Genomic DNA, 12,559 nt, shown 5'->3' on the forward strand with positions numbered 1-12,559 from the left:
ATTAACCAGACACACGGCCCTCCATGAATTAAAGGGAATTAACCAGACACACGGCCCTCCATGAATTAAAGGGAATTAACCAGACACACGGCCCTCCATGAATTAAAGGGAATTAACCAGACACACGGCCCTCCATGAATTAAAGGGAATTAACCAGACACACGGCCCTCCATGAATTAAAGGGAATTAACCAGACACACGGCCCTCCATGAATTAAAGGGAATTAACCAGACACACGGCCCTCCATGAATTAAAGGGAATTAACCAGGCACACGGCCCTCCATGAATTAAAGGGAATTAACCAGACACACGGCCCTCCATGAATTAAAGGGAATTAACCAGGCACACGGCCCTCCATGAATTAAAGGGAATTAACCAGACACACGGCCCTCCATGAATTAAAGGGAATTAACCAGGCACACGGCCCTCCATGAATTAAAGGGAATTAACCAGGCACACGGCCCTCCATGAATTAAAGGGAATTAACCAGACACACGGCCCTCCATGAATTAAAGGGAATTAACCAGGCACACGGCCCTCCATGAATTAAAGGGAATTAACCAGACACACGGCCCTCCATGAATTAAAGGGAATTAACCAGACACACGGCCCTCCATGAATTAAAGGGAATTAACCAGACACACGGCCCTCCATGAATTAAAGGGAATTAACCAGACACACGGCCCTCCATGAATTAAAGGGAATTAACCAGACACACGGCCCTCCATGAATTAAAGGGAATTAACCAGACACACGGCCCTCCATGAATTAAAGGGAATTAACCAGGCACAAGGCCCTCCATGAATTAAAGGGAATTAACCAGGCACACGGCCCTCCATAAATTAAAGGGAATTAACCAGGCACACGGCCCTCCATGAATTAAAGGGAATTAACCAGACACACGGCCCTCCATGAATTAAAGGGAATTAACCAGACACACGGCCCTCCATGAATTAAAGGGAATTAACCAGGCACACGGCCCTCCATGAATTAAAGGGAATTAACCAGACACACGGCCCTCCATGAATTAAAGGGAATTAACCAGGCACACGGCCCTCCATGAATTAAAGGGAATTAACCAGACACACGGCCCTCCATGAATTAAAGGGAATTAACCAGGCACACGGCCCTCCATGAATTAAAGGGAATTAACCAGGCACACGGCCCTCCATGAATTAAAGGGAATTAACCAGGCACACGGCCCTCCATGAATTAAAGGGAATTAACCAGGCACACGGCCCTCCATGAATTAAAGGGAATTAACCAGACACACGGCCCTCCATGAATTAAAGGGAATTAACCAGGCACACGGCCCTCCATGAATTAAAGGGAATTAACCAGACACACGGCCCTCCATGAATTAAAGGGAATTAACCAGACACACGGCCCTCCATGAATTAAAGGGAATTAACCAGACACACGGCCCTCCATGAATTAAAGGGAATTAACCAGACACACGGCCCTCCATGAATTAAAGGGAATTAACCAGACACACGGCCCTCCATGAATTAAAGGGAATTAACCAGACACACGGCCCTCCATGAATTAAAGGGAATTAACCAGACACACGGCCCTCCATGAATTAAAGGGAATTAACCAGACACACGGCCCTCCATGAATTAAAGGGAATTAACCAGACACACGGCCCTCCATGAATTAAAGGGAATTAACCAGACACACGGCCCTCCATGAATTAAAGGGAATTAACCAGACACACGGCCCTCCATGAATTAAAGGGAATTAACCAGACACACGGCCCTCCATGAATTAAAGGGAATTAACCAGGCATACGGCCCTCCATGAATTAAAGGGAATTAACCAGACACACGGCCCTCCATGAATTAAAGGGAATTAACCAGACACACGGCCCTCCATGAATTAAAGGGAATTAACCAGACACACGGCCCTCCATGAATTAAAGGGAATTAACCAGGCACACGGCCCTCCATGAATTAAAGGGAATTAACCAGACACACGGCCCTCCATGAATTAAAGGGAATTAATCAGCAGACACACGGCCCTCCATGAATTAAAGGGAATTAATCAGCAGACACACGGCCCTCCATGAATTAAAGGGAATTAATCAGCAGACACAAGGCCCTCCATGAATTAAAGGGAATTAACCAGACACACGGCCCTCCATGAATTAAAGGGAATTAATCAGCAGACACACGGCCCTCCATGAATTAAAGGGAATTAATCAGCAGACACACGGCCCTCCATGAATTAAAGGGAATTAACCAGACACACGGCCCTCCATGAATTAAAGGGAATTAATCAGCAGACACAAGGCCCTCCATGAATTAAAGGGAATTAATCAGCAGACACAAGGCCCTCCATGAATTAAAGGGAATTAACCAGCAGACACACGGCCCTCCATGAATTAAAGGGAATTAATCAGCAGACACACAGCCCTCCATGAATTAAAGGGAATTAACCAGACACACGGCCCTCCATGAATTAAAGGGAATTAACCAGCAGACACACGGCCCTCCATGAATTAAAGGGAATTAATCAGCAGACACAAGGCCCTCCATGAATTAAAGGGAATTAATCAGCAGACACAAGGCCCTCCATGAATTAAAGGGAATTAATCAGCAGACACAAGGCCCTCCATGAATTAAAGGGAATTAACCAGCAGACACAAGGCCCTCCATGAATTAAAGGGAATTAATCAGCAGACACAAGGCCCTCCATGAATTAAAGGGAATTAATCAGCAGACACACGGCCCTCCATGAATTAAAGGGAATTAACCAGCAGACACAAGGCCCTCCATGAATTAAAGGGAATTAACCAGCAGACACACAGCCCTCCATGAATTAAAGGGAATTAATCAGCAGACACACGGCCCTCCATGAATTAAAGGGAATTAATCAGCAGACACACGGCCCTCCATGAATTAAAGGGAATTAACCAGCAGACACAAGGCCCTCCATGAATTAAAGGGAATTAACCAGCAGACACAAGGCCCTCCATGAATTAAAGGGAATTAATCAGCAGACACACGGCCCTCCATGAATTAAAGGGAATTAATCAGCAGACACAAGGCCCTCCATGAATTAAAGGGAATTAACCAGCAGACACACGGCCCTCCATGAATTAAAGGGAATTAATCAGCAGACACACAGCCCTCCATGAATTAAAGGGAATTAACCAGACACACGGCCCTCCATGAATTAAAGGGAATTAACCAGCAGACACACGGCCCTCCATGAATTAAAGGTAATTAATCAGCAGACACAAGGCCCTCCATGAATTAAAGGGAATTAATCAGCAGACACAAGGCCCTCCATGAATTAAAGGGAATTAATCAGCAGACACAAGGCCCTCCATGAATTAAAGGGAATTAACCAGCAGACACAAGGCCCTCCATGAATTAAAGGGAATTAATCAGCAGACACAAGGCCCTCCATGAATTAAAGGGAATTAATCAGCAGACACACGGCCCTCCATGAATTAAAGGGAATTAACCAGCAGACACAAGGCCCTCCATGAATTAAAGGGAATTAACCAGCAGACACACAGCCCTCCATGAATTAAAGGGAATTAATCAGCAGACACACGGCCCTCCATGAATTAAAGGGAATTAACCAGCAGACACAAGGCCCTCCATGAATTAAAGGGAATTAACCAGCAGACACACAGCCCTCCATGAATTAAAGGGAATTAATCAGCAGACACACGGCCCTCCATGAATTAAAGGGAATTAACCAGACACACGGCCCTCCATGAATTAAAGGGAATTAACCAGACACACGGCCCTCCATGAATTAAAGGGAATTAACCAGACACACGGCCCTCCATGAATTAAAGGGAATTAACCAGACACACGGCCCTCCATGAATTAAAGGGAATTAACCAGACACACGGCCCTCCATGAATTAAAGGGAATTAACCAGACACACGGCCCTCCATGAATTAAAGGGAATTAACCAGCAGACACAAGGCCCTCCACGAATTGAGTTTGACACCCATGGTCTATAATGTTTGCATCCAAATAAAACAAACAATAAGAAGCTCTCTCTCTTGTCCTCTCTTTCTCTCTCTCTTCTCTTTCTTTCCCTGTCTTTCTCTTTTTATTATGATTAACGAGGGGTTCCGTATTCTCTGCATTGATCAACTATAAGGTTTGAAGAGTGGTACTGGAAAGAGAGAGAGAGAGAGAGAGTAAGGCGTCCGCATGCTAACATGTTCGCCACACTAATTTTTTCTCTCGAGGCAAGCTGAAGTCTAGCCGAAATCTATGCCCCCCTCGTCTGTGATTGGTCAACAGTAGGGGGGGATTTATTGATGATGACTTGGACAGTCATGACCTGTTACGGTACCAACAGCTTCTGTAGTTCCATCCTTAAAAATACTATGTCAAATATAGGCCTATTCATCATTTATCAAGGTAGGCTCAACAGTTGAATTAATCGAAACAATTTTATGGCACCTTCAAGGCATGGATGAAGTGTTTCTCCCTCTTCCTCCATCTCCTTCACCTCATCCTCCAGCTGTCGACAGGCAACGCTAATATGCAAGGGGACAACGTTCATCATCAGGATCAATATCAACATCTGGACGGTAAAGGGTTTATCTCATTATCTGTTGCTTTTAGTGGATTCCACGTGCGTTAACGGGATTCTGCCTCCCTCCTGACGCTGTCCGGGAGCTCAGCCTGCACGGTGAGTCGGCGGCGTGTAGGCGTCCGGTGATCAGTGGTGTAGCAGGTGAGGGAGCGCAAAAAAAATTAATTACGTCGTGATTAACTTAATTAAAGTTGGTACCGAGAGATGCAGCCAATTGAATAGCCTATCATTTAGAATATACATAAAATGCATCTTCCAATTGGTCTATTTTTAAAACCCTCAAACACCAAAGTTAGACATATCTCATTTAAAAATAGGCCAGCATCACAGTCCATCGTGAATGATAGGCAAATTCTTCACGTTCAACGTCCAAACTGCATTTCCATGCCAGTGATTTGATTTGTTACATGGAAATATGCATTTAGATATTAAATGATTGTTTCGTGAGCGAATTAGAGCAGATGGTGTTAACAAACTATTAGCCTTTTTTGTAAGTCAAAGCAGATATCCTGCCTAGTGGCTCATTCTGTTGAGTTTTGGCGCATGATTAAAAAAAGGAATGTGACTATTCAGCTTCAACTAACGATCCTAAAATCTCAATTAGAAATCAGCTGTTGTGGGTGTAAGAGTAACGTTATAGGCCTGTTATATACTATGCTGTTATATTCAGTTCTTTCATGGTGTTAAAGAAGTTGAACCAACGTGTGATGCTGAAGGATAGCCCTGCCATTCGGCCAGTTCAGGAATAAACAACAGTAGTGTGCAGTAGACTATAGTCTACTAGGGCCCCCCACTACGGGGTATTACTAGTTATAGACTATAGTCTAATAGGGCCCCCCACTACGTGGTATTACTAGTTATAGTCTAATAGGGCCCCCCACTACGTGGTATTACTAGTTATAGTCTAATAGGGCCCCCCACTACGGGGTATTACTAGTTGTAGACTATAGTCTATAGGGCCCCCACTACGTGGTATTACTAGTTTATAGTCTAATAGGGGCCCCCCACTACGGGGTATTACTAGTTATAGTCTAATAGGGCCCCCCACTACGTGGTATTACTAGTTGTAGACTATAGGGCCCCCCACTACGGGGTATTACTAGTTATAGTCTAATAGGGCCCCCCACTACGGGGTATTACTAGTTATAGTCTAATAGGGCCCCCCACTACGGGGTATTACTAGTTATAGCTATAGTCTAATAGGGCCCCCACTACGGGGTATTACTAGTTATAGCTTAGTCTAATAGGGCCCCCCCACTACGGGGTATTACTAGTTATAGTCTAATAGGCCCCCCACTACGGGGTATTACTAGTTATAGACTATAGCCTAATAGGGCCCCCCACTACGGGGTATTACTAGTTGTAGACTAGAGGGCCCCCCACTACGGGGTATTACTAGTTATAGACTATAGGGCCCCCCACTACGGGGTATTACTAGTTATAGTCTAATAGGCCCCCCCACTACGGGGTATTACTAGTTATAGTCTAATAGGCCCCCCCACTACGGGGTATTACTAGTTGTAGACTAGAGGGCCCCCCCACTACGTGGTATTACTAGTTGTAGACTATAGGGCCCCCCACTACGGGGTATTACTAGTTATAGTCTAATAGGCCCCCCCACTACGGGGTATTACTAGTTGTAGACTATAGGGCCCCCCACTACGGGGTATTACTAGTTATAGTCTAATAGGGCCCCCCACTACGGGGTATTAATAGTTATAGTCTAATAGGGCCCCCCACTACGTGGTATTACTAGTTGTAGACTATAGGGGCCCCCCACTACGGGGTATTACTAGTTATAGTCTATAGGCCCCCCCACTACGGGGTATTACTAGTTGTAGACTATAGGGCCCCCCCACTACGTGGTATTACTAGTTGTAGACTATAGGGCCCCCCACTACCGGGTATTACTAGTTGTAGACTATAGGGCCCCCCCACTACGTGGTATTACTAGTTGTAGACTATAGGGCCCCCCACTACGGGGTATTACTAGTTGTAGACTATAGGGCCCCCCACTACGGGGTATTACTAGTTGTAGACTATAGGGCCCCCCCACTACGGGGTATTACTAGTTGTAGACTATAGGGCCCCCCACTACGGGGTATTACTAGTTATAGTCTAATAGGGCCCCCCACTACGGGGTATTACTAGTTGTAGACTATAGGGCCCCCCACTACGTGGTATTACTAGTTACAGTCTAATAGGGCCCCCCACTACGTGGTATTAATAGTTGTAGACTATAGGGCCCCCCACTACATGGTATTACTAGTTGTAGACTATAGGGCCCCCACTACGGGGTATTACTAGTTATAGTCTATAGGGCCCCCCACTACGTGGTATTACTAGTTGTAGACTATAGTCTAATAGGGCCCCCCACTACGTGGTATTACTAGTTGTAGACTATAGTCTAATAGGGCCCCCCACTACGGGGTATTACTAGTTATAGTCTAATAGGGCCCCCCACTACGGGGTATTACTAGTTATAGTCTAATAGGGCCCCCCACTACGTGGTATTACTAGTTGTAGACTATAGGGGCCCCCCACTACGGGGTATTACTAGTTATAGTCTATAGGCCCCCCCACTACGGGGTATTACTAGTTGTAGACTATAGGGCCCCCCCACTACGTGGTATTACTAGTTGTAGACTATAGGGCCCCCCACTACCGGGTATTACTAGTTGTAGACTATAGGGCCCCCCCACTACGTGGTATTACTAGTTGTAGACTATAGGGCCCCCCACTACGGGGTATTACTAGTTGTAGACTATAGGGCCCCCCCACTACGGGGTATTACTAGTTGTAGACTATAGGGCCCCCCACTACGGGGTATTAATAGTTGTAGACTATAGGGCCCCCCACTACGGGGTATTACTAGTTATAGTCTAATAGGGCCCCCCACTACGGGGTATTACTAGTTGTAGACTATAGGGCCCCCCACTACGTGGTATTACTAGTTACAGTCTAATAGGGCCCCCCACTACGTGGTATTAATAGTTGTAGACTATAGGGCCCCCCACTACATGGTATTACTAGTTGTAGACTATAGGGCCCCCCACTACGGGGTATTACTAGTTATAGTCTAATAGGGCCCCCCTCTACGGGGTATTACTAGTTATAGACTATAGGGCCCCCACTACGGGGTATTACTAGTTATAGTCTAATAGGCCCCCCCACTACGGGGTATTACTAGTTATAGTCTATAGGGCCCCCCACTACGTGGTATTACTAGTTGTAGACTATAGTCTAATAGGGCCCCCCACTACGGGGTATTACTAGTTATAGTCTAATAGGGCCCCCCACTACGGGGTATTACTAGTTATAGTCTAATAGGGCCCCCCACTACGTGGTATTACTAGTTGTAGACTATAGGGGCCCCCCACTACGGGGTATTACTAGTTATAGTCTATAGGGCCCCCCACTACGGGGTATTACTAGTTGTAGACTATAGGGCCCCCCACTACGGGGTATTACTAGTTATAGTCTAATAGGCCCCCCACTACGGGGTATTACTAGTTATAGTCTAATAGGCCCCCCCACTACGGGGTATTACTAGTTGTAGACTATAGGGCCCCCCCACTACGGGGTATTACTAGTTATAGTCTAATAGGGCCCCCCACTACGTGGTATTACTAGTTGTAGACTATAGGGCCCCCCCACTACGTGGTATTAGTAGTTGTAGACTATAGGGCCCCCCACTACGGGGTATTACTAGTTGTAGACTATAGGGCCCCCCCACTACGGGGTATTACTAGTTGTAGACTATAGGGCCCCCCACTACGGGGTATTACTAGTTGTAGACTATAGGGCCCCCCACTACGGGGTATTTCTAGTTATAGTCTAATAGGGCCCCCCACTACGGGGTATTACTAGTTGTAGACTATAGGGCCCCCCACTACGTGGTATTACTAGTTGTAGACTATAGGGCCCCCCACTACGGGGTATTAGTAGTTGTAGACTATAGGGCCCCCCACTACGGGGTATTACTAGTTGTAGACTATAGGGCCCCCCCACTACGGGGTATTACTAGTTGTAGACTATAGGGCCCCCACTCACGGGGTATTACTAGTTGTAGACTATAGGGCCCCCCACTACGGGGTATTTCTAGTTATAGTCTAATAGGGCCCCCCACTACGGGGTATTACTAGTTGTAGGCTATAGGGCCCCCCACTACGGGGTATTACTAGTTGTAGACTATAGGGCCCCCCACTACGTGGTATTACTAGTTACAGTCTAATAGGGCCCCCCACTACGTGGTATTAATAGTTGTAGACTATAGGGCCCCCCACTACGTGGTATTACTAGTTGTAGACTATAGGGCCCCCCACTACGGGGTATTACTAGTTATAGTCTATAGTCTAATAGGGCCCCCCACTACGTGGTATTACTAGTTGTAGACTATAGTCTAATAGGGCCCCCCACTACGGGGTATTACTAGTTATAGTCTAATAGGGCCCCCCACTACGTGGTATTACTAGTTGTAGACTATAGGGCCCACCACTACGTGGTATTACTAGTTGTAGGCTATAGGGCCCCCCACTACGTGGTATTACTAGTTGTAGACTATAGGGCCCCCCACTACGGGGTATTACTAGTTGTAGACTATAGTCTAATAGGGCCCCCCACTACGGGGTATTACTAGTTGTAGACTATAGGGCCCCCCACTACGGGGTATTACTAGTTGTAGACTATAGGGCCCCCCACTACGTGGTATTACTAGTTGTAGACTATAGGGCCCCCCACTACGGGGTATTACTAGTTGTAGACTATAGGGCCCCCCACTACGTGGTATTACTAGTTGTAGACTAGAGGGCCCCCCACTACGGGGTATTACTAGTTGTAGACTATAGGGCCCCCCACTATGTGGTATTACTAGTTGTAGGCTATAGGGCCCCCCACTACGGGGTATTACTAGTTGTAGACTATAGGGCCCCCCCACTACGTGGTATTACTAGTTGTAGACTAGAGGGCCCCCCACTACGGGGTATTACTAGTTGTAGACTATAGGGCCCCCCACTATGTGGTATTACTAGTTGTAGACTATAGGGCCCCCCACTACGGGGTATTACTAGTTGTAGACTATAGGGCCCCCCACTACGTGGTATTACTAGTTGTAGACTATAGGGCCCCCCACTACGGGGTATTACTAGTTGTAGACTATAGGGCCCCCCACTACGTGGTATTACTAGTTGTAGACTATAGGGCCCCCCACTACGGGGTATTACTAGTTATAGTCTAATAGGGCCCCCCACTACGGGGTATTACTAGTTGTAGACTATAGTCTAATAGGGCCCCCCACTATGTGGTATTACTAGTTGTAGACTATAGTCTAATAGGGCCCCCCACTACGTGGTATTACTAGTTATAGACTATAGGGCCCCCCCACTACGTGGTATTACTAGTTGTAGACTATAGGGCCCCCCCACTACGTGGTATTACTAGTTGTAGACTATAGTCTAATAGGGCCCCCCACTACGTGGTATTAATAGTTGTAGACTATAGGGCCCCCCACTACGTGGTATTACTAGTTGTAGACTATAGGGCCCCCCCACTACGTGGTATTACTAGTTGTAGACTATAGGGCCCCCGCACTACGTGGTATTACTAGTTGAAGGCTATAGGGCCCCCCCACTACGGGGTATTACTAGTTGTAGACTATAGGGCCCACCACTACGTGGTATTACTAGTTATAGGCTATAGGGCCCCCCACTACGTGTTATTACTAGTTGTAGACTATAGTCTAATAGGGCCCCCCACTACGTGGTATTACTAGTTGTAGACTATAGGGCCCCCCACTACGGGGTATTACTAGTTGTAGACTATAGGGCCCCCCACTACGGGGTATTACTAGTTGTAGACTATAGGGCCCCCCACTACGGGGTATTACTAGTTATAGTCTAATAGGGCCCCCCTCTACGGGGTATTACTAGTTATAGTCTAATAGGGCCCCCCACTACGTGGTATTACTAGTTGCAGACTATAGTCTAACACCAAACTGGACGCGCCTGCATGCACTATCACATGCATGTTGATTTTTGTCCCCCCAGACCAGACATGATCAGGTCACACAGGTTGAAATATCAAAACAAACTCTGAACCAATTATATTAATTTGGGGACAGGTCGAAAAGCATTAAACATTTATGGCAATTTGCTGTTGCTAGCTAATTTATGCGGGGATATAAACATTGGGTTGTTATTTTACCTGAAATGCACAAGGTCCTCTACTCTGACAATTAATCCACAGTTAAAACGTTAAACCGAATTCCTTTCCTGTCATCTCTCCTTCCTCACGCTTCTTTTTTACTTCTTTGGACTTTAAGACATCAGTATAGAGGCAAAGTGGAGTCTCAATTCAACGGCTCAGACACGAGACGTATGTGGCAGGGTCTACAGACAATCACGGACTACAAAGGGAAAACCAGCCACGTCACGGACTTTGACGTTTTACTTCCGGACAAGTTAAACACCTTCTTCGCCCGCTTTGAGGACAACACAGTGCCACGAATGCGGCCTGCTACCAAGGACTGTGGGACCTCCTTCTCCGTGGCCGACGTGAGTAAGACATTTAAGCGTGTTAACCCTCGCAAGGCTGCCGGCCCAGACGGCATCGATAGCCGCGTCCTCAGAGCATGTGCAGACCAGCTGGCTGGAGTGTTATTCAATCTCTCCCTATCTGAGGCTGCTGTCCCCACATGCTTTAAGATGGCCACCATTGTTCGTGTACCCAAGAAAGCCAAGGTAACTGAACTAAATTATTATCGCGCTGTAGCACTCACTTCTGTCATCATGAAGTGCTTTGAGAGACTAGTCAAGGATCATATCCTCTACCTTACCTGACGCCCTAGACCCAACCGCAGGGCTCTCCAGAGGCTGACCTCGCCTTCTGGATGATAGCGGGGTGAACAGGCCGTGGCTCGGGTGGTTGTTGTCCTTGATTATCTTTTTGGCCTTCCTGTGACATCGGGTGGTGTAGGTGTCCTGGAGGGCAGGTAGTTTGCCCCTGGTGATGCGTTGTGCAGACCACAGCACTCGTACAGGTGCATCAAAGCGTGGACCGAGAGACTGGGGAAAAACAGGCTTCTATCTTACGGCTATTAGACTGTTAAATAGCCATCACTAGCACAGAGAGGCTGCTGCCCTATATACATAGACTTGAAATCACTGGCCACTTTAATAATGGAACACTAGTCACTTTAATAATGTTTACATATTTTGCATTACTCATCTCATATGTACAGTTGAAGTCGGAAGTTTACATACACCTTAGCCAAATACATTTAAACTCAGTTTTTCACAATTCCTGACATTTAATCCTAGTAAAAATGTCCTGTTTTAGGTCAGTTAGGATCACCACTTTATTTTAAGAATGTGAAATGTCAGAATAATAGTATAATTATTTATTTCAGCTTTTATTTCTTTCATCACTTTCCCAGTGGGTCTGAAGTTTACACTCAATTAGTATTTGGTAGCATTGCCTTTAAATTGTTTAACTTGAGTCAAACGTTTTGGGTAGCCTTCCACAAGCTTCCCACAATAAGTTGGGTGAATTTTGGCCCATTCCTCCTGACAAAGCTGGTGTAACTGAGTCAGGTTTGTAGGCCTCCTTGCTCGCACATGCTTTTTCAGTTCTGCCCACACATTTTCTATAGGATTGAGGTCAGGGCTTTGTGATGGCCACTCCAATACCTTGACTTTGTTGTCCTTAAGCCATTTTGCCACAACTTTGGATGTATGCTTGGGGTCATTGTCCATTTGGAAGACCCATTTGTGACCAAGCTTTAACTTCCTGACTGATGTCTTGAGATGTTGCTTCAATAAATCCACATAATTTTCCTACCTCATGATACCATTTATTTTGTGAAGTGCACCAGTCCCTCCTGCAGCAAAGCACCCCCACAACATGATGCTGCCACCCCTATGCTTCACGGTTGGGATGGTGTTCTTTGGCTTGCAAGCCTACCCCTTTTTCCTCCAAACATAACGATGGT

Source organism: Salmo salar, chromosome ssa15 (genome assembly GCF_905237065.1).
Source record: "Salmo salar chromosome ssa15, Ssal_v3.1, whole genome shotgun sequence".
Lineage (NCBI taxonomy): Eukaryota > Metazoa > Chordata > Actinopteri > Salmoniformes > Salmonidae > Salmo > Salmo salar.